General features: G+C 39.9%; 1 long non-coding RNA gene across 1 annotated transcript; it reads left to right on the top strand.

The window, feature by feature from the left end:
• Positions 1 to 699: 699 nt before the first annotated feature.
• LOC106940973 (uncharacterized) lies at positions 700 to 24,213 on the top strand. Its single transcript, XR_001423233.1, has 3 exons — positions 700 to 712; positions 11,390 to 11,393; positions 23,768 to 24,213. It is a non-coding gene; the product is annotated as an uncharacterized LOC106940973 (long non-coding RNA).
• The last annotated feature ends 367 nt before the right edge of the window (positions 24,214 to 24,580 follow it).

Genomic DNA, 24,580 nt, shown 5'->3' on the forward strand with positions numbered 1-24,580 from the left:
ACGCCAGCAGATGGCTTTAATATGGAGCAAATTAACAGTCGGATCTTTCACACGAGCGCTCCACCCAGGAAGAAGATCGTGTAGAAATGCAAAACGCCAACCGGCCAGCAAACTACAGCGAAGGAGTACGAGGAAGTAGTGGGATCCCCCCTTGCAGTTTTCACTTTTCCCACAGAAAGTGTGCAGCATGAAGGAATCTTATGTTCAACTTGGAAGAAAATCCCCCTCCTCCTCAAACCTTCTGTTCACAGTTTCACTATCACTTTTTTTTTCTATTACAGACAGATTCTTAGTTCAACACTGAGGTTTAAAGCAAAATAACAAGAGGCACAAAGAAACTAGACGGGTATTTATTTGGACAGCTCTCCTACCAAGGCCAGATGAAGTGTGGACTTTAATTAGCCAAGTGCAAGATCTTGATTCTTTTCCCTTTTCACACATTCTGCTGTTGATTTACTTCTATTTTTGTTCATGTTTGTGCTTAACATTGGTGTCTAGAATACTTTGGTATACAGAGAAGTTGTGGACTCGCATGTCCAGGACCTGTGGCTGTAAAACAAGCCCACATCATTCTGCCTCCACCACCAACTGTGGCAACTGGTGTGAACTTGTTGTTCCAATATGGCTGAGGAAGATTTGTGATTTAGAAACACCATTTTTTGTTCTGCTCTTGTGGTTCATTCAGATTCATCTTCTTCTGAGAGAGGAGAGCGTCCTCTCGGCAAACCTGTCATTAACTTTAACGTGCTAACTGGGCCGTTAGAGTCGGGGATGGAGATCTAATTTTCTAGGCGCAGCTGTGACTTTCCGGTGAATTGCCTGGGATGTTCACTTCTAGGAATACTGTGAACGTCTTCAAGTTTATTCCGCTTGTGACTGAAGTGATGGGGCCTGTAACCTCACTTCACGATGTTTGGCTTTATAACCCTTCCCAGATTTATGGGCTGTAACAATTGCTTCTTTAAGGTCATTGTGGATGTCTTTCTCTCAGTGGATTCTCCGAATCAGCGGTCACGATTGCTGATGCTTATTTGATCATCTGTATCAGGCTGCTACATTTCACACACGGTTATTCTATTTTTTTAATCTGCATTGTGTTCTTCTTTACATTGGGGGATGTAAAAATAATGCAAGAACACTGTGAGAATCAGCTTCTTTTTTTTATTACAACCTGATGTGGAAAACCATAAAATTGAACTGAAACCGTTTCCTTTCCGTTTCCCATTTCTGTACTCTCTCTATCATGTTACTATAGACTGTCCCCACATCAAAATCCCTCACTGTTAAGGACCAAACCCAGTTTTTCCTTCGGGAAGTCAAAGGGTAATCCGTCTCTGCACCCCATTGGCTAACAGTACGTTCTAGTAGTCGGTGATTGGTCGGGTTGGGCCACATGTTCTGTGCTTATCCTTGCCCTCTGAGGTTAAGCAGCAGAAGATATGCGTCAGAGTGGAAACACTACTGACCCACTTTTAGATATAAGTACTTTACATGTCATGGTTTAAAACACACTCTTTATCCTTTACTTACAATGACATTATAAGTCGCCCTTTTTGTCTGAATACTCTCTGCCAGTAGAAAGCTTTTAATGGCTTAATCAGAAATCAGGGGTGTAATGTGTGTTTTAATAACTCGTTGTCTGTCATATAGATACATAACATTATGCTTCTAACTTATTTACAGTTTCGAGTAATGAACATCCAGTAAAACAGTCTTAGGCAGCTGTGAGGATGGTTTATTTTTGCTGCTGTGGAAACTGGACCTAGAAACAGACCTAATGATCTCAAACCAGTGAATAATTTAAGGAGCAGATGCTGCACTAAGGAGTTAAGTCACGTAGGTGACGGCTCTCTAGCACATTCCAGGCACACATGCAGGCGCGTCTCATATTTTAGACAATTTCTGACAAAAACTGACTTGTTTTAGTAATTTCAGAACTTTATTCTTGGCAACTGTGGGTCACAACAAATGAAAACCCAAAGCTCAGCGTATAGGAATGTTACTAAGAACCAATAAAAACATTTTTCAACACAAAAACGTACAGTCATGGCAAAACTGGTCACTGCTCAAAAGCTGGTAGTCCACACATATAGTGAGAGGACTAAAAAAGCAAATGAGATGAAAACGTGTCAATGTACTTTATAGTACATGACCTCAACGCTTGGTTTGGCTCTGTTTCCATAAACCACTGTATGAAAAATCACTTAACTAATCAGGCACAGAGACGTCATGCTCATTACACCAGATATGGACACCGTGTGCCGACTGTGAGCAAAAGCCAATTTCTGCTGGAAAAGGAAATCGGTGACACTATAAAGCTCGACAGCTTGAAGGCTCTTTGCTCCACAGTTTTCTCAGAGCTACAGCCATCACTGTTACGAATATACGTTTTCCTTCCACTCAACTTTCCACCATAAGTTCTTATTATGGCTTTCAGCTGATGAAGATCCAAAAATCCAAATCAGTTACTCCTAAAACTACAACATTACAAGATCAGAACAACAACAACAACAACAACAACAAAAATGAATAAAACAAAACAGAATAGTGGCCTGGTGAAAAGCGTAGTCACGGATCATATAATATTTACCCTAATTTGTTGTGGGAGGAGTATTTTTTCTTTCCACTCAACTTTATATTAATATGCCTTGATATAGCATGCTGGACTGTCAGCTTTGTGGTTTACCCTCACCAGTGAGGATTTGTGTATAATCTTAACATAATTCTGCATTAAACACTCTATTTTTCACATTTCTTATATTTTATGATGATTATGTGAGAAACAAGTTTTGGGATTTTGAAACCATAATCATCAAATTGAACTAGATGAGTTTGTGTGCAATATCCATATAAAATGAAATCACATTTTGTTGAGATTCACCTTAATTTGAAACAAAGTGGTTTGATGATTCCTTTAGTTTGTAAAACTTTTAATCTCCTTTTCCCTGGAGCTCTGCAATAAAATGTGCTGCTACAACTGCATTACGACTAAATAGCCAATTAATCAAGTGCATCGTTAAAAGTAAAACAAATGGTGGGGAATCCTGTTTTCCCATCGCATTATGTAGTTTACAAAGACATCCCATTGTTCTTTTCTCATTAACAGGATCCTGTTTGTCCTGAGGCGCTACCGACTCATCATTAAAAGCAGAAAATGGAAATCTCTCGTTTCATTCTGGTTTGATAGAGCTTCTGAGGACAAACTTCTGAGCAGAACCTTGTTTTGTAACCGAGCCTCAGAGTGGGATTTTAATTAGACGCAAGTGCCTTAAGGTTACATCATGTTTTCATGTTTCAATGCCTGTTTCTGCTCAAGGTGGAGCAGAGAATAAATCCTGCTTTTTTTAAAATATTTGATTCATGTGAGTCAGTAAGAAAAAAGTGCTGAAGTGATTTTTGTTTGAAGCCTTGTGTCGTTAAATAAAAACACATTCTCAAGGTCTGACAGCAGCTGTGGATGAACAAACCAAAGGGCAGATTTAACAAAATTTAGACGGCCATGTTGATTTCGTCGCTGTGGATTCATCTTTTTTCCTCTCCACCCATTTACTATCTTATAAATGTTCTGGTTTAAAAACTGGGGAGACTTGTAAATGTAGAACATTCTCTCAGATGTCCTTAACTAAGGCTAATGTACAAGTACTCGAGCTAAATATTTCAGCATCCTCTCCCTTTTCAACTGACTGCTGATGGGAGACAGGCCATATTCAAATTAATGGAAGAGAAAAGCAGGCCTTGAACACTGCAGAAAGATCACTACTCCCAATAATTTGACTCATAGATATTCACATCGAAACGACCACTTGTTATCCCAGTTTATTCAGGAAACGCCTGAGGTCTTTGAGCTGCTTGATGCTCCAAAAAGAAATCTGAAGCTAAAATAAAAGGAAAAACATGAATGCTGTCATGATATTTCATCTTTTTTTTGTTGACACATTCGATTTCAGACTAAACAGTTTGACCAGCTGAGGGATATGAGACACAACAGCGGCATCCATCAAGTAAACCACAGGCATGGACGACAACAAAGAACAAACGTTGGAACAAACCAAAGACTTTGCTGCCTTTAATGACATTGAGACCGAAGGAAGCGACAAAGCACGGTTATATTACCAATAAACACACACATGCATGAAGAACAGGATTTCCTGTTGATAATATCATGATTTACATGATATTATCATAATTTCAGCCCAAGACTGAAACGTCTCAGACATGTAAACTAACAGACCTTTGTGTAAATTAGCTTCACACGCTCCAGAGCACTGATATGGTCTGATGTACTAAGTGCTATAATTAAATGACAATCATCTAATGAGCCTTATTATTATCAGGAGCTACTCGCACGCCGACATCAGCCGCAGAAAACGGCATATCTCAGGACAGCAGTTAACCGTTTTCCACATCGTCAACCCAACAAGTCAGTGGCTGACAGACCAAAGCCCTCAGCAGGCATCGATCAAGCAGAGCTCCGGTTGCATTGAGAGGTTTGCTTGATGATACCAAAACTGTATTCCCATCAGTTCTGCCAGTCACCAAGTGCCTTCCAGCTGCCTAGTTAGGAGTAAGTTCATTTAATCCAGCAAGCCCTGTAATGGTGTCCCAATAGTACCATCACTCGTCCTGGCATTTAAACACAATTAAAAGCCCAAGACGAGCAATATGTCTGTTTACTGCCTGCGAACCCAGCAGAGTGCTCAAACAAGCTGGGTCCTTCTAATTGTTCACGTTAATCTGGACGGAGCACACCACAGCACTTCAAGTTAACTTTATAGGTTAGAAGATAAACAGACGTTAGAAAAACTAAGGATATCCCATAATTCTGAGGGTTGTAGGATGAAACCTTTAAACACATCTTTTGGTGAGGTTTTTGTAATCTCTTATAAATTTTGAGGAGTTTTGGCCCACATTGTATTGACTCATTAAGGTTTTTGAGACACAATGGAGCCCCAGCATTGGGCAAATTTGCTAAAATCTGCAAATATTTGAGACCAACTCTGAAAGATGTTGAAAGCTGCCATATACCTCAATAAAGTGGAAATTGTTTTAGCACTACTGCAAAAACTAACACATACGGTCTTCTTTATTTCCATTCTTGGGGGTCCAGCCAATAAGGACCAAGGAAAATGAATTCTGCTCTTGGATTGGCTGCTCTGCAAACGCCAACTTGTCATGTAGGGCTGAGCATGTATTTCAGCTTCCCAATCTGCATTTTCTTTTTTCTTTTGAGTATTTTAGATATACTCTAAAAGATAATCAACAAATGTACGACGGAGTATTAGGGCCACGCTAAGAAAAATAACATTTTGAGAAGAAAGTCATAAAATGATGAGAATGCAGTCATAATATTATAAGAATAAAGTCTATTGATATATTAAAGTAATAATATTACAAAGATAAAGTTGAAATAACACAAGAACAAAGTCATACAAAATGTGAGAATAAAGTCATAATATTACCAGTATAAAGTTCTACTGTCATGACTTTATACTTGTAATATTATGACTATTAATGTAATTAATTTTTTTAATTTTCTCAGTGTGGCCATAATACTCCATCGTACAATACACAAATTTTCCCTGAAATATTTGGAGTTGCATCAAAATCCACAGCTTAATTCCAGAGTGGGAGGGTTTCCTCTATATTTTCTCTTTTTAATCCTACAAAAACAGCAACAGTCAACTTACTTTTCTCCATGAAAATGCGTATTAGAATAGTTTTAAATTTTTTTTTTAGAAACTTTCATATCAATATAAGCGGGAAAAACAAACTTAACCTTAACTAGTGTTTTCATTTCTTCCCCATCCGGCTGGAACAAAGGCAACTCAGAGAAAGGAGGTGTGGGTGGAGGTGAATGAAGGAGAGGAGCTGCACACATGGGAAAGATGAATGTCACCAAGCAGAGCAGTTCATCATCTCAGAAACCTATCTGAGGGCTGCGGTCAGGCAAAATGTCATCCCCAACTCCCCTCCTATATTCAACTGTCAAGGTCAGAAGACGTTGGAGGAATGAGGGATGCAGAGGCATGGAGGAGCAGGACAAACTCAACCTGCGTTCAGCCCTCAGCTAACGGTTAGCTAGGAGAGCGGAGAAACAAAACAACAAACAAAAAACTCACATACCAGGATGGACTCGCGAGCAGCGGGTGTGGTCTTATCAGTGAACGTGGAGGAATGTAAAAACAGTCAGACACCGTCATTGAGCTAATCAATATGTAGTGAAACACATGAAGGATCCGGTTTTACTTTGGGATCCTTCCCCCAGTAGAGAATATCACCCATAGAGGATATTTGTGTGACTGAATTGAAATAAAGTGCCTCAAGATGACTGCACTGAATTAAATGTGTTAATAATTGAGTAAGTTTGTGCCAGTGAGTGTGGATATACTGGACTTTACTTAAAACTTTGCCAAAGTGACTTATCTCTTTTAGTTGATTCAAAACAGATTTTAATACGTCACAGACCAGACACTTAGTGGTTTAAAAATGAGGGATTGCAAACTAAAGTAAGACATTTTTTTTAAACATTAAAGCAAACAGACATGATGACCTAATTCCTCACTTGCTTCCTTGTTTTATTGCACTACGGGCAAGAACATAATAAAGTAATGAGGAAGTGATAGAGATGTAACATGGACTTTAATCCAAGGTCGTCTAACTCTTTTCTCGTAACTCACGTCCCTCTTCATTTACAAGAGATCTTAAACTAGTTCATCGCATTGTAAAATATGTGTTAGGGCTGCATGTAACTGTAAAATGTGTCTCATTGTTAGTCAGAAAGTAAAACACAAGGTTATTTGGCCGTTAGCAAATGTTAAACGTACAGAGATGGCTGAGTTTACTGGCACCTCTGTGGAAAAACGTTTTGGTAGTAACATATTCTGACATTTCTTGAAAATGTAACACAACCATTAACTTGAGTGTTTTTAACAAAATCACCACTAATATATGTTTCTGGTACTGAAGTGGTCAACATTTTGTGCCACTGCTATTCGGCCCAGAGCATCAAAAATCCTGCCAAAAAGATATAAATTATGGCAATCTAGAATTATTCAACTAGAATCACTTCTTTTGTCTTTAAATTTTTACCTTTTTAATGAGGTAATCTCGCTAAGAAAAGTCTCAAACTTTATAGTTAATCTAATCCAATACAAAAGTTAGCAAAACAGCATAAAACATATTCAAATGTGTCTGGGAATGTTGTTTGCCCAGAATGAAATAGGGAAGTTGTAATAAAATCATGATGAAATTACAGTAAGTGATTAAAAGAAAAAACATTTGTTTAGCTTTGGCCTCAACGACCACAATAAGGACCAATTTGCCACCATGTCTCCCCAAAAACTGCGGCTCTGATGAGTTATTTGCATGAGTTTGGGGAAATGCATCCTGTGCATCCAACCACGTTGTCTCTATGTGACAGATGGGCCGGCCTCAGCCGAGAAAAACGGGACCAAAAATGAGAGAAAACCGAAACAGACACAGTTGAATGAAAAGGCAAATATAAAAGTTGTCTAAAAGCAGAAGTCATCCTGCAGTTCTAATTTTGGCTGCAGCACCTGGCGCTGCACGCTCACGTGGGATCAGCAAGGCGGAGAAAAAAAAGAAAAAAAAACACGTCTGCGTGACATAAGTCTCTATAAAATCAGGAGGATGTGAGAACACAGTTTACATTGACTGACAGTTTACCGGAAATAGAAAGAAAATGTGATCCACGCTCAAAAATAGATGTGAAACACTTATGAGGTGAAAATTGGTTAGAAAACACACCGCTGCAGAGTGAAAGCCTGCAGATGCACAAACTTAAACCTCTGGAAAGGAGGTAACAAGGTGTCGTAATGAAAATTTGGAAAGGAAAATAACACCTTCTCAGAGCAAGAAAATTACACACTTTGAACACCACAGCGAGTACTTCATGTTAGAAACCCGCCCCATCGGCATTCTTCTCTGAAATCAGCCGAGTAACGATAAGAACGCAGCGCTCCGAGAGGGTTTGGCAGGAGAACAGCGGGGCGTCCCGACTCCAAGCGCTCAGTCCAGAGCCAAGCATTGTTGGACTCATCCGAGGAGGGGAGGGGTGCGCTCTGCGCCTTCTGTTCTCCGGCCAGATGTTTCTTGTTGTCTGGCTAAGTGGGTGGGGGGGGAGGGTGAAAGGGAAGGAATTACACAACTCCTTCACTTACTCTACCTCCCTCTCTCTGAATGTTTAATCCATGGAGGGCTTTAAGCTGAGCGGGAAGTGGGAAGCGGAGCATGTCCTTAGGAACGGTGAGGGAAAAACTTGGGTAAACAGTCAAAGTGAGTCTAAGCCAAACTGCATTTCACAAGCAGAGTCACTATTGTTGCTTAGGGGAAAACAAACAATAGTTTTTACCCTCAGGGGAAGAATTTCAATCACCAGCTACCTTCATCCTTTGAGGCATCTCAACCACTGTTAGAGCATCTCATACTGATTATTTCCACTTTGCTATCAAGTCACACCACGGCATCTCACATTTGTCCCAAAACGTCCCGATGACACCTGAAATCTGCAACACGTAATCCACGATTGTTGTTATGGATGATGTGTTTGGGATTATACTTCAGGTTAGATTAGGCTAATTCATAAGAGTTTTAGCCTAATCTAAAACTCTTGGGTATTAGTGTGGATTATTTTCTTAATCCACACTATCCACTATTTCTTAAATAGTACTACTACTTTCCCTATTAGGGATTATTTTCTGATATCAACATGTACTTGTAAGGCTTAGACACTTAAATGTAGTGAATGCTGCCATTATTCAAGTTCCTGTCTGAGCTGAAGTCAGTGATTAGATTTTCATGAACTAATTTCTGTACAAACAGATCCAGAACAACCAGGAAGTGAACAAGGAAGAGTTTTATCAGATGTCATTCCAGCTTAATGATAAGGTTAGCAGCACCTACAGAGACAGTTCACTTTCTTGTTTTAAGTTGGGCTGAGGACAGTTCTGATGAGACGTAAAAAGAACAATCAGTACAGTCATCAGGAGAAATTACCACGTTCCTTAATTATACCACAATAATTGCTGGAGCTATCTTTAGCAGAAATTAATTGAAGTAATTGCTTTTTGTCTGATTTCTGTCGGTCTCTCTCAGCTTACTGGGGAGAAATTTTCTACCGCTCTTCCCGGTATTTTGTTGGGATTTTAAGAAGCGGATCACAAAGCAGCACGCTTTACTAATATAAATCTGAAAAGTGTGGCATGCATTTGCCTCGAGCCCCTGTGTAAATATTATATAGAACCACTTTTGACTGCAATTGCAGTTGCTGCTTTCTTTTTTACTGCCGCATGAACTTTAAAGTGTTGACACAGAGTCTCCGTAAAATCTAGGGCTGGACTTTGACTAGACCATTCAAACACAATTTATTTAAACCATTCGACTCCAGCTTTATGTTTTTATAAACCTCTCCACCTGTTTCCAGTAGCAGTAGGCATTTGCCATGTTGTTTGGCATTTATTGTGATAAGTTTCTTATAAGAATTCTGATTCATCCCAATAAATTCCAAATAATGATGTTTAAAATCCCCCAGAACGCTTCGCATTGCTTAGCCATTTTCTCCACTGTGTTCAATGTCTGTATATTGGGAAGTTTCTAGAGCAGAAATTATCCTTTAACTGAAAAATATGACAAACAATCCACTAAGTTCATGGGGAAAAATCAGTGGCAAGACCCAGAACAGGTGCATCACATATTAACTACAAAATATATCGACAGTGCATTCTTTAAATCCCCCACACCGAGGCTTCTGTTACCCAACGGGTCCAAAGCTGAAACAAAAAAAAAACAGATAAGTGGATCCCAGGACCGACACGGTGTCTGTAAATGCAGCTTGTTGTCCCGGTTTTAGCACATCTTTGTCTGCTAATGGAGGATAAGTTGCTGAAAACCAGACGAGCTGCGAGCGTCACTTCGAGGGACATGCTCAATTTCACAAGAGAACGCCACTAAAAGCGTCTCCTCAATCAAATTCTCTTTCTGTTTTCTCTCTCAGTTTGTTTCTCCCCCCGAGCCTCTGCCATTAATTCTAAATTGTTTAGCTTTCCTGCCTTCACACACTGTTGCTTTCATTATGCTAACACCAAGCTGGCGTCTTTCCCCCCCTCCACCCCACTTCTCCTTTACGTCTTCAGATGGGATTGAGGATGCTCACCTGCCTTTCTTTCAGCTGCCACTTATGAGAAATTGGTTTTTAGAAATGTCATCAATCAGGGGAGGACTGGACAGCGCGCCAGCGTTAAAGAAAACCGAAGCAATCGTCAATATCATCCGGGAAGAGGAAAAAAAAAAACAGCCTTCCTTTCTTTTGCCTCTTGCACTAAATCAAATGACTAAACTGAGGAATGTGATGATAAGTGGTTAAAGCAGAGCGGCTTTCAGTGCTTGTTAAGGTTTAAGGATCTTGATGTCCAAAGAAAATACTAAACCACACAGAGTTTCTGCATATTTCACATGGTTCAAGCCATTTTACCAATTCTCAGTGGGAATATGGACATTTCCAGCACCTTGCAACACCAAGAAATATCTTTATCTGAAATAATAAATAGCCTACATGTTTAAGATGTGGATTTCACATCTTCATCCCTACATTGCATTGTGCCCAACAATAATTCACAATTCTTGCATTTGTTCTCAAAAAGGTAAGACGGAAGACTCGTAACATTTACCAACTAAAACTTAAGGCGGTAGCTGTTACAGTTAGCGATGTGCTAATGGCTAATGAACGTACTTTAAAACAGCTTTAAAATGCCATCATATGTTCTTGGTTTCAACTGGCTAAAAAAAGGAAACTGTAATTTTATTGAGCTGTTTAGTGCAACTCCTCTCAGTCTCTCAGCACACAGATGGTTATGGCTCCGTTCATGAATTATTAATGACTTTTCAGAGCACTAAAGCTCATTATGGGAAGATTGTCACTTTTTTTTTTGCCGTTTTTTTATACATTTTTCCAACATTTACTTACAGCACATAAAAAAACATTTAACAGTGGGAGCTTTTTTTAAATCAATGTTGTGTTATGGCTTTGCAGCTTGAAAAGATTATTCTGAAGTTTCTCATTTCTAAAATGAATACAGCTGAAGATGGAGTGTGACGTTTTGCAGACGGTGTCGTTGTGAAGGGGTTTGCTTTGTCGCATTATCGAAATCAGATCCGAGTCATCTCTATTAAATGTTTCCCTGGCCCCCATTTTCTGACAAAGAGCTCGATAGTATGCAAAAATTATACATTAATTACTAAAAAAGAGCCTGATGAGGTGGGTTTACAGCAGCTGTCTATCACAGCATTTTTTTATTACGTTTCCAAAGCCCACACCAGCTTTACTGTGTTGCGCATGTCCTTGAGGATGATTCAGAAGTTGGAGGTGGTGGAGAGGCGTTTTATCCCTGCATTGCATTCTGGGGTTTGCTTCTTTAAGCCTATAATCACTCATCAAACTAATTTACTATGTGAGAAATTGGATTAAATCTAATAACAAAACTCCCAGCCAGAAATTCATGCTGAGCAGTTTATTAGTGTTGAAAGAGTCTGATTAGTCAACGGGAAAAAAACATGAATTTTACGTGTTTTCCTAAATCAACAGCAAAGAAAAGGGGAGGAAAAAGACTGTTTTTATAGCGTTACATCTGAATTGGTAACATATGCTCACACTAGGCCAGGAGGGGATTCAGGTGGTGAGACAACCTCAAGTTCAGATCAGTTCAAAATGAAAAACTTAAAAATAAATCTAAATTTTGTTATCCGATTTAATAACTAAAAATTTCCTCATGACAGGTTAAGGCTTCTGTGGCACCACAGCAAAACATGACATGTGCAGTCTTCCTTATTTCTGCATTTAAGGGTTCGGTCAATCAGCACCGAGGGAAATGAATGGTGCTCCTGGATTAGCTACTTTGCAAATGCCTTTCGAATATTTTACATTTGCTCTGCGAAGAAATCTGTGAATTTCTCTGAATAATTTTCCAGTAAAAAAAAAAAAATAAATCTGCTATTACTGAACCGTGTGTGGGTAAATGTCTGCTGTCTCTAAGCAGAAATGTTTCTCTATTGTGTAAACAGTCAACAAACCCTAACCTAACATATATCCACATACATCTGAGGGAAGCTCATGAACTGTCAGAAAAGTATGCTGAAAATATTTTAGCAAAAAAATGAAGTCATAAATCTTAAAATCTCAGGTAGTACCAAAATGCTCAATTTGCTTGTGTTCCAAAAAATGCCGTTACATTTTAGGGTTAATTGTGCTCGTTTCCCCACACATATCCGAAATAGTTTCACAGCCAAGAACAAGTACAAAGCACAATCCTTAGAGGACTAAACAGAAAGCATCAAAACGGCAACTGGGAGAAGTTTAAATTAAAAGTCACAAAGCAGCGTCCCACAGATGGAGCGTGAGGAAATAAGCTCTTCCGCTCCCTCCAGCCCACAACGCTGTTCCACTTTGTTTGCATGATTAACAAGGGAGATCAATAAGCACCGGCCCTTTACGGGACTGAGTGTAACATTGCAACCCTACCTTTGTGCCCTTCCAATCCCACAGCTAATTATGTGATATGATCAATACATGTCAGTAATGGGATATTGGTGCTTCTTGTGGCAGTTCAGTGGCAAAAAGCCCAGGGGAAAAAAAAAATGTAGTGCTACAGTCCCTAATAAACACAGCTATTCTTAGGAGGCACCAGGCAATGACGAGCGCGTTATCTGCTTCCGTTTGGAGAAGAGATAGAAAAAAATATGAAACTGTTTATCTTTCCCTGTGTTTGTGAGTATGGAGAAGAAGAAGAAGAAGAAAAAGAAGAGGGAGTTATGATTTGGATGCTGTGCCTCTCCCCCAGCCCAGATCGTTATCTGCTCCCAGTCAGCAGGAAACAGCCACAAGCAGTCTGCCACAACAACAACACCACCACAAACGAGACCAGCAAAGTCCCCATATCACAGGGTAAATGTTGTTCAAGACGGCGGTCAATAAAAGCAGAAAGGCAGCCAAGGCCAGGCAGAAATGGACTGCTGTAAAAAGAAATAAAAAATCACATACTTCAAACCGTTTTGATTTCCTATGATTGAGAAGAACAAGAGGAGGAAGATCCAGCCATCTGTCTCGCTCTGACAGGGGGAAGCACTGTGGCCTCTCCTCTCCCGTTTCTCCGCGGAGTGACGGTGCCCAGCGAAGCGTGGCTGGCACCAGAAGCATTCAGGCGCCATTCCGCTGCAAGCCCATGCAAATGAACCCCCTCAACAACCACTATGCAGATGGAGCCACTTTATAAATCAAACGGTGTCCATAAGGTTCGGTGATCCTCGAAGCTGGCTGCATGTCACCATGGAGGGTCGGTTTCCCCTCTAACTGGCATGTTCCCCACAGGTTCATAAGGTAACGGAATACATTTTTGATTTGATGAGCTAAATAACTGAAGAGTATTGGAAAACAAGAAATGGTACCAAATCTGAAAAGTTTGGTGTGTGTATTAGCCCCTTTTAACGTGATACCCATAAATAAACTATTATGCAACTAGTTGCCTTCAAAAGACATCTAATAAGTAGACGAGAGTCCACCTGTGTGGAGGTTAATCTCTATACGAATACAGATGTTCTGTCAGATAGTCCACAAATTCCACAAGTCTGACCTTTATGGAAGAAAGGTAAGAAAAAAAGCCAGAAGGACAAGTCTTATTTGTACCAAGGTATATTATATATTGCCATTTTAGACTTGATTCATTTTGTGTTTACAGTGAACCCTCACCAAGGTCCAGTATTCATTGAGTCGATGAAAACTGGAAGCGTTTGAAAGCACGTGCAGCTTGGGAAGCTAAAATAGAGAGGTGCAAAGCTTCTTGACATAAACCATTTATTTTTCTTGGTGCTGATTGGCTGTGCCTCTAAAAGCAGAGATATGGAAGATTGTAGATATTAGCTTAAAATGCAAGTTAATGCATTTTAAGGTATTGTTGGGGTCTTAACTATTAAAAAAGGCAATTATGCACACTTTTAGAGGTAGTCTAAATATTTGCAGGTTTTAGCTACACTAGGATGGTTGTGGTCCCTAAACCGGACGGACACCAGAGAGCCACTGGTTGTTATTCCAATAAAATACACTGAAGTTTGAGGTTTAGCTTTAATCTGCCTCAACATGACATCACTTGAATTATCCCTCTCAATCAAAGGATTAAGTCAGCTTGGAGTTCCCCGTATAAAACACATAAGCTCTCACATCTCAGACAATAAGCCGTCCCCGAGGAGCGCAAACAGAAGAAAGATGGACATTAATGTACCACAAGCTTTAGGTGGAGCAGAGTGTTTAAATGCAATTGATGAAATATGTGGCTCTGGTTTTTCAGAACAGACTGGCTGACTCATGCACAGTCTGTCCAGTGTGCGGGGGGAAAAAAAGCAGCGGATCGCATTTTTACAATGTGCATCACGATGCAGTAACACCATGACCGCTGTTAAACAGATAAAATGAGTAAGAAAGAAGGAGGATATGTTCAAGTTAAGGTACAAAAAAAAATAGAGAAAAAGTAAGAAAATATGAATCACTGACCAAACGTTAAGCAAATTCTCTTTACAGATGTTTGAGCCTCGTTAGCAGTAAAACACAGTTTTATGTTCCCAGATACCACCATCAAGGTTTCTTCACTCCTTTAATTCTTCCAGTCAGCTTTCTACTCTTTGGACTTTTAGCCATTATTTCATTGGTGTGTGGAGAACTGAGTATGATCTCAAAGTCTGGCAGGATTATTTTCTGCTCACTGGGGGGATAAAGAGGTCCTTATGTTTAATTAGAGCTGAAAAATATACTCAACTGTAAATCCTTTTGATTTTACAAAACAACTTCAAATAGTTACTAGAAAGTGGTAGATTGTTCCAACACAGAGTTCAATCCCTGCAGGAAGCTGGACTTCCTTATAATAATAATAATAATAATAATAATAATAATAATAATAATAACCCTGTTCAGTTTTGTTCAACACATTGAAGTTTGACTAAAAGAAAGCTTGAAAATGCAAGGTAACATATCGGACCTAATTTGCATTTTTTAGGAAAATTAAGCACCAAATTTCCAGGGTTAGACCAGTGCACAATCACTGTCATGGATAGGTTTGCAGAATATTAACAACAACATGGAGCCGATTTACCAGCTCTCCCAGCTTTCCTTTGACAAAATGATTTCATTTTCTGGCGCATTAGTTATCATCCGACATAAATTGAGTTTTATAATTAAAATATTGTCCAATTTTGGCAGCTAATAGAATTTAAAGATTACAGCACTGAAATATTTCGATCCAATAATTCAAACTTTACTTCCATCTTTCACAAAGCTGCAAAACTGTAGGTGTGAGAATCCATTTGCACGTCGTACACACTGACAACAGCTACTTAGCCGTTTTACCATTTGAGACTCAACTAATGCTGTTCTGCATTCTTCCTGCAGAATGGGAACTTTTACAGCTTCGCATTGATTTATTCTTATCAGAGCCTATGGTATACCACCAGATGCTATCTTAGTAATGAAAGTGATAAAGAAAAGAGACGCAACACTCCCTGCTCCACAAACATCTTAATCTAAAGAGAAATATTTTTCTCTTGCAGCTCAGAGTGCATCGCATGGCACATAAAAAAAATATATTACACAGACGGTTAATGAGAAGCAAGAGGTAATTTTGTTTGTACGTCTAATAAAAGCATATCATTATGGAGAGCTGTTGATGTGTTAGCACCATGTTAAACAGAGTTGTCTTGTATTGTAGCAAAATCTCACACTCCAAATGTTTTGAGAACATTAACCTTTAATTTGTGTCCATCTTTCAGTGGCGATTTTTATATAAAATAATAATAAATCAATATCTATACCAGTGAAACAAAAGCTTATACTTTACCTTATAAGATACACAAATGCCAATTACATCATGCTAATTATTAAGCACGGTAGAGGGTGAGTGATGTTTTGGTCTGTTTTTTCTTCAGCGCTCCAAATGATGGACTGAATGACATTATGAAATCTTTAAACTACCAAAACGTTTTAAATGAATCCTGACACACAAAGCGCAGCTGCAGCGTAGCGTCACATATACAGATGTACACTTTTCAGCAAGTCCCTCCAGGCATCCCTTTAGATTTATTAACACTATTCAAATGTCTGATTTGTACGCCTGACGCGCAGATTAACTTTAAGAGGATGAGTCTCATCTGGATTAAATAAAATTGCACCAACTTAAAAAGAAGCAGTTGGACGCAGGCATGTAAAGCCCTCCTCTGCTTAGTGCTTTCCTCTTGTTTCTACGTTACAATGTGTGGTTTTTTGGTCATGTGGACGCAGAAGCTCATTTATATCAAAGCCACATCCTGACAATAGGCGGTCGTCCTAAATAAGTGAAACTGAACACTGACTTCTGCAGCTTGTCAGTGGTTGACGTGGTTCTTCCCAGACTCAAAAATGACATGCTATGTTTAATGGTTGCAGAAATAATCAGCGCATTTTACAACCATTGTCCGATATCAGATTTACGTTCCTGGCATTACATCCTATCACCGTATAAAGGCGACTCTGACTTGTAGCAGAGCATTAAAGTAGCGACATTATAGAGATAATAAAATGCACGTCTCATTATCTGACCAATTTAAAAGGAGGATCTTAAAGGTGTGCCTTTATGCACATGACATCACACTTCAGGTGCTGCAGGCATCACTGCATGACTTGTTATCCATAAACTATTATCATGTCTCAGAAAACATCGATGTGTGCTCTCCGTTTCATTTTCTTCATATATATATTGAGATTAATGTAAAGCTTTAAGCGTGAAGCCCTGATCTTCTTTGGCCAGAATTCCTGGTTAAATACAAAAGACAATTTATTCCATGATATTAAAAAAAGCAGATCAGAAACATGGTCAAAGGCTTGCAGAAAATGTTGCTTTTGTGCTATTTGTTTTGTAATTTTACTGTTTCGTCAGCTGGATTTTCCTTTGCAAAAGGGAAAAAGTTAAGAGAGTGTTAAAGAGAGCTGCAGCACAGAGCTCAAACATGTGGTTAAAGCCCTTCAGCCACGTACGTCAATGATTTATGGCTGAATAATAAATTCCTGTAGCTTCTGTTGGTGTCAAGCTGAGGCTCATCTTACAATCTAAATCACAAACTCTGATATTAAGAAACTAAAAGCTTGATTATTTTTAACACCAAACCTAAATTTGTTTGCCGTTTCATAATTGGAACAGCGAAAAAGCAAATTTTATCTCCTGAAGAAATGGAAAGTGTCACTGAAGCCGCAAGAAACAGCAACAGAAACTCTCTTTCAAAGATTCCTGTGACCTTAAGAGCAGGATCACTTCATAAAAAGGTTAGACAGCCCTGAGCTGGGACTCATTCCCTTATTGTCAATCCCATTAGCTTTCAGCTGCACTACCCCAGCTGTTCAAACCAGTGTGGATCTCTAATGAGCTCCATTAACAGTATTACCTGCTTCCGGTGAGCACTGGGGTCACGGGTCAACAGCAGACCCAACGCTGAGATTAAATTACCCCTAGGGGAGGCTGGGGGCGGCTGGGCAATTTAACCACTGCCATCCTCCGTTTTTCTCTAGTCGCAAACCGAAATGTGAGAACAAGCTGGATTTACTCTCCTGATATACTTTGTTCTGATCTCACTTCCGCCACAGTGTGGTGTACATCCGCCCGTAACCTCAAACAGAATCCAGACAAGACGATAAATGAGTCTTATCAAGAAAACAAGGATAAAGAGATCAGCTTCAATTATCTACACAAAAACAGTCCAATATTATGGCAGGTGAGAAAAAAAAATCCAGAAGCCACTTACACAACTTTGTGAGGGTCAAACAGCAGTGAGTTTTTGTTAGCCCAGGAAGGCAGCCATTATTTTTATTCGTCATCAAGCAAACAGCAAATAACCTACATCTGGGAACACATAACTTACATCCATTTTAATAGTTTGAACACAAAATATACTTTAACACAGATTCATGCAAAAGTAGAAACTGTCATAGATGTTCTGCAGAAGCTAATATCTACAGCCTTACTTATTTCCTGCCATTGGTAGCCAACGAGCGGCTGCTTAGCCAGACAATCTGCCTTGGTAGCAAACCTGCAGCAGGTTGTTTATTCTGCAGACGCACAATGCGATTGTTATATCTTGTTGCGAAGTTGTGTTTCAGATGTGAATCAAAAGCTGTAGATTTTTATCTTCTAATGCAGAGAGCCATGACTGTAGAGAACAGATTGGGATAACTGTGGTCGTTTACATCCTACACGACTAACTGACAGCTCACAGGAGCAAGTTGGAGAATGTGGTCTGAAAAGGCTGAGTTTTTATCGATGGGCTCTGGGTTATTTTTTTAATTTTCTAAAATTTGATTTACTGCCTTAAAAAAATAATAAAAAAACCAAATCCTATTTGCTATAATGATAAGAATTTCCTTTGAAAAGCCTGGTTTGCCAGGCGAGCGTGTAATGGTCGATTTCAAATCAGCTCTTGCTACTTGCTGTCATCAGCTAATCTGTCAGGTGGGAGCAGGACAAAAAAGAAAGAACCTGGATTGCAGTGATTGGAAGCAGCAGGCGCTGTGTGGGATCTGGAGCCCCGCGGAGAACTGGGAGGATTCAAGAGAGCTCGATTGGCTTGGCATGCAGCCACAACACAGGTACTGGAACATTTCTCACTCACGCATACAATTCCAAACGTAACAAGCACACTGAAAACAAAAGCATGGTACTACATGCATATCTGCTTCAGTCATCCCAAAGGCATTCACAGTAACCTCGCTGACAGGGTCGGGGAAGAAAAAAAATATATATCAAAGAATGAGAGGGGGGAAAAAAAACAATACAGCAAAACACAAAAAAAAAAAAAAGCTACAGAGAGCAAAGCCCTCTCTCGTCTCCCAGACACAGCTTGAGGCGCTGCACTATCGGCTCATACAATTTGAGCTGCTGAGAGTCTGCAAACACCAGGGCTCATTAGGTTTCTGTTTACAACCTTGAGGTGAAGATGAATAAACAATGAGAGCACAATGAAGGATTCATTGGGCTAGATAGATGAGGGTCAGCTAAACTCCTGTCTGAACAGATAAAAACATAAAAACATCTTAATCTCCTCCCACTCCCTGCACACATTTGATAAGTAACTCTGCAGTCCTTCAGAATATAGATTTTAATATAATTAATTGGACCTCTGGTAATGCTTGTTGTTGTGCTTCTTCTGCCTCATGCGCAGGTTTTGCACGGGGAACCAGATCATGTTTGTATACCAGCTCGGTCGTTTTCTGTTGCGTTTTTAACAAACCACAGATAGAAAGTGGGGTTTTTTGGAATTAAGCATTTTAGCCAACTATCGACACCTGTCAGCATTATTAATGTAGATGACCAACAAGAAATGGGAAAAGTTAAGGAAATTGTTTCAGTTTGTTAATGTTTGATTTCTGTGCATGTCCATAAGAGTCATAAAACTGAATCCATTCCAAAGATAAGAAGTCTTTGCAGAAATACAGGTAGACTGCGCTTTTAAACGTCTCAACTGGGACGCGGTTTGCAGACATCGTCCCTCTCTACATGTTAAAAATCGCCACTTAATTCATCTTTTTTCTTTAAACATTTGTTTGCATATTCCCCAAACTCAAATCAACTATAGAAAGCTACAAGCCTGACGAAACTTTTCACAGAAGAAGCTATAGGCAAGACAGATGTCCCCTCTGCTTCACATCCTTCTCATTTGGTTAAGCCACTCAGGTTGTGTGCTTCTAAGTATCAGAACACACACACACACACACACTCTGACCTTTTCCTTATCATAAATCACAAACTACCGTTCTCCTGCCAGGGTTTTGTTTAACCCAATTTGTCACTAAGGACACCTCTTCCACCCTCGCTGCAGATTTTCTCAGAAGGACCGGGAGGGCAATTAGTGGGTGGATCAAAGGATGCCATCCAGAGCTCTCCTTCGCCTTGTAATCATGGACGTCCACAGCTTCTGGAGCTGATAAGTGAGGGCTACAGTTTGCCTCAGAGCACGGGCAGAAAAGTGCCACTTTTCCAACCTACAGCCCTGGATTCAGAGTGAATTCTCATCTGAAGTCGCAAAAGATGCGAGACGTTCAATTAGTCTTTTGAATCCTTTACGTTTCAATCGCATAAATCAAAGTATCAAACTGTTAAAGTTCTTGAACATTCATTATGCTAAACCGAGTGACCGGAAATACAAATTTTGGTTTTCTTTTTATTATGCACAGGGGGGAGCGGGTGAACCCTGGTGCAACGCAGACAGACTCATGTGACACATATTCACACATTGCTGTGACAGAAGCAGGTCAGCGAAGGTGTGCTGAGAATATTTGACAAATGCGCCGTCAAACACCCGCCGCTCTCGAATGATGGCCGTTTCGACTCCCTCTGTAGCATAAGAACGGGAATAATCGCAACTATTTTCTCCAAGCTGGCAATTTTTATTCAGAATTCCAGCCAACCCTCACAAAGATGACTCAACATTCAGCAGACCTACTGGCACTCACGTCAGATTGGGGAGTGAATGAAAGCAGAATGAAACATTTTCCACAGAGCACTTTTCACTCTACTGCTGCGGTCGTGTTGACTTCCTGAGGAACCAAATGCTTCCTCATATTGATGTTGGAAGCATAAACAAGATTAAGTGAATGGGAAGCTCTAGACAAACGGAGGCACGTCAATGTAATCATAAAACCACGTCGGCTCATGTGTAATCTTAGTCTAATTATATATCAGGATGCCTGCTCATCCCAAATTCTCCTTTGCAGGGACATGTTTGCCTATTGTGGCATAAGGTCACTCTATGGGTCACAGAATCATCCATGAAAAGCTTCACATCTTCATACAGACATCTTTCATGCATATGGCACATATACGGTATAAAAAAAAGTTTTAATTTGCAGAATTTTCTGATGTTCACTCAATAAAAAGACAATGTTTTCCAACTAAAAAGAATTTAAATGAATTAGAATTAAAAAGAATTGTCCTGTGTAGAAATAGAGATTAAGAGTATAGTGTCTTGCCTTCCCATGCATGAAGTTGTTGCAAAACCTAAGAGCTCCTTCAGTGACAGATTGCTGCATCTGAGGTGCAGAAAGTAGCTTCATCCCATATCCCCCCCGACCCCCCATCAGCATATACACTTTATAACCCTCACAACTCCCAATAAACTCAAACTCAATAAGTGTTTATATCAGTGCAATCTTTTTTTTTATGTCTAGTAATCTGTTGCTGCTATCAGTGCACAGATATTGTAACATTGTAATTTTGAAGTAAGCAGTATTGTTTCTTCTATGTTGTAAGATTGCACATATTGCACAAATTCTTACTGTTATTTTTTCTGTTTACTTGCAACTTTCTGTTGCTACACCTAAATGTTCCCACAGTTGGACAAAAAAAAAGATACTTATATTCCTTACTAGTAAAATTTACTGCTTAAATAGGCAAATTATAAAGCAACATTTTGACATTGTATTCAGGGAAAGCTTTTATCTCAGTAAAACTATGCTACAGTTCCTCAGATTTAAACAAAATGGAAGTAAAGTAAAAAGAAAAAAAAACACTTCTGCATTGGTATACTAATATATGAGTAAGAATAGAAGCTGTTATATTTATTTTCTTTATATAAAATGCTAAGCGGCCTTAAAATGCTTGCAAAATAGTATATCCTGTTTCTATTCCTCATAACAGCCTAAATAGGGTGGCAAAGCTGCAACAACTTCCACATCTCAGTGTAAATGATTAAACAAATAAAATCTGAAACTTCCTCTTTTTAAGCAACATATCTTTTCCCACTTGCACAACTGGCTTGGTTGATAAAGTTGAGTTAACATCTTTCGAAGCAGATGAGAAGATGCTGAAGTCGCAGCAAAACTGCAAGATCATTTTGCTGACGAGGCAACATTTCTGGCAGACAGGTGAATGGCGATGAAGCGCTCAGACCTCGGCAGGAGATTTGCATGATTGCGTTTGTGATAAAACCGCCGTTGCAAACACAAAGCACGGCCCACACTACAGAGGTGATCTATTGTTTCTTTCATCCAGAACAAATCTGAACTTAATTGTGCAAATTTACGTTTTGTTGCTTGCTTGTTTCTGCAGACCACAGTTCTGCAACAACCGAGATGTGGGCTTGCTCTGACAGGAAGCCCTCCAAATCAAATGACAGAACACCTCAGTGGATGTCTGACCAGGTGAGAATCAAAACCAGCTAATTTATTTTAAGCACTTATTGATATTCAGATTGATAATTACTGCTTAAAGCTAATGAAAAAAAGCCAATATTATGGAAGAACAATAAAACATATAGATAATACAGAAATGTTGTGCTATGGACACACATTGCTTACTCACAAACTCCAAGTGGCTTGCATACACAAACCCAGAGAGGTATGTCAAATCCTTAAAAGACTATTCCTAAAGAAGCTAGGTGGTTGCACCGTGCTGTGTCCCAAAAACACTGATGAACAGCTTAGAGGAAGGAAAAACTGGGGGTGAAAAAGCTCCAAAGCTCCAATTATCATTGTTGCTTGTACGTCTTTTTTTTATTTTATTTTTTTTTTGTACCAGACTTTTTACTTCCACTAAAACTTTACGACAGGGAGATTGATGCTGCACTCTGAACAGCCAGCTTCCTTATTAATGGCCTTTCATGAATGGCGTCACTGACAGCCTGATGGACAACTGCCAACTCAGAATTCAATCAAATAATCGTGAATACCAGAACATGGCCACGATCTAACATTTGTGTTAAGGTTATTGCTAGATCACCTGCAATAATCAGCAAATGTAACTAAATTAAAGGCTTGAAACATATCACTATGTGTGTAAGAAATGAGTTTCACTTTTATCAACTTTCAGGTGATATTCTAATTTACGTAGATTTACCAGTACATACAGCAGTGCGATGTGTGTGTGTGTGTGTGTGTGTGTGCAATCAAGAACAGAGTCTGGGGCGTAAACCAAAACCCCTCATCATCTCTTTGAAGTTTGTTTTGCACAGACTTACCTGTGACATCTGGGGCCTGAAATTGATCTCCTTCAGATCCACCGATCCGGGGGAGAGGTTATGCAACATCTGGCACAGGAGCACCCCGTCCCGCAGCGCCTGTGCCAAGTCGAACACGACCGCCGAGGGCCACACGACCCGGTGGTTCGGGGGCAGGACCTTGCAGTCTATCAACCACCGCCCGCATTGTCTCCACTCCTCCATCTCTGCTCCGGAGACTCTCCTGGCAAAACTGACCGAGCCCTGGAACTGCTTCACAGCCGGCGGAGAGCTGCGTTTCTCGGCGCACGGGCAGGCACTCTGGTCGGCTTCCTTTGCGCTCTGGGTGTCTTGATCATTCACTGTTACTTCTGTAACGACGTGATGTCACAACTTTAGGTTAACAGCAGTAAGGCGCTGAGCTCGTATCATTGCATGTCATCTCTCCTGTGGTCCCAGCATGAAGGCTAAAGAGACAAAAATTCAGGAGAATTTTCTTCTCTTCATTCTCAAAGCCAAAAAAAAAAAAAAAAAAAGTTTATTTAAAAAAACCCAGTTCCCAAACAAAAAATAATCCCAACAGCAGAGAATGTGTGCGGTGTGAAGTCTCGTTTAATACTGAACAAAGCCCGGTGTCACTTACCGCATTTGCATTTTGCGTTTCGTCACAGCTAAGCGTGCAGGGGGGGAAAAAAACATGCCAACTTTCAGTATTTTTTTTTAAGCACAAAAATAAAATTACGCAGAGAAGTGAAGACAGAGGGAACAGCAGCTCAGTCCACAGCCTACACGTCGCTCACAAGGAGCGGAAACATGTCCAGCGGGAACAAAAAACAGAGGAGCTCGTGTTTACATTCTCCTCCGTTAAACGTCACGTTTCTGATACTTTGTATCGAACCTAAGCGCACGCGCCAAAACACCGTGGTACAGATTTACAGCCCCTGTTCTCTTCCGCTCCCTTTCCTCACGCGCTTCTCTCCCTCTCACTGGTTTCTTTTGGCAACGAGATGTTTCTGCGGTCCCAACTGCAACCCACTGCTCACATTTGACCCGTTGTGCCCCGTTTCAGATTCGTTCCAGACCCGGGAGATGAAATGAGCTCACAGCTTCCCGGTGGTTATCTCCTGCGAACTTACAACACGAACAGTGTGTCCCGACTTTCCCAAAGTGGATCCATACTCCATACAACAAAAAAAAACAAACAAAAAAAAAACAGAGAGAGACATGGGAGTTTCAGTGTTTTGGAAGTAGGAAAGTGAGAGTTGTCTATCGCCCCCTGATGGATAATGTGCAAACTGCAGGCGTTCAATTAAGATTTTGTTTGCTCACTGATTATAAATAAATGGAAGTGAAACATTATGTAAGTGCAAACTTAATTAACTATTTAGAAAACATTTATTTAACAGAAAAAAACATGAATGGAGAAATAGCAAAGGTATACCTGTACAACTCCTTATTTGTAAAGCTTTGGGTTTAACTTCAGCTGTTATTGCTTGGTAGGAGTCTATGCGCACGGACATCTTGTCTTTAAAAAGTTCTACCCAATCAGATCGGGAGGTCATCTCTTCTGTAC

The sequence above is a fragment of the Poecilia latipinna genome, unplaced genomic scaffold (genome assembly GCF_001443285.1).
Source record: "Poecilia latipinna isolate Pla-1442-1.1 unplaced genomic scaffold, P_latipinna-1.0 Scaffold3438, whole genome shotgun sequence".
In the NCBI taxonomy this organism is placed as follows: Eukaryota; Metazoa; Chordata; class Actinopteri; order Cyprinodontiformes; family Poeciliidae; genus Poecilia; species Poecilia latipinna.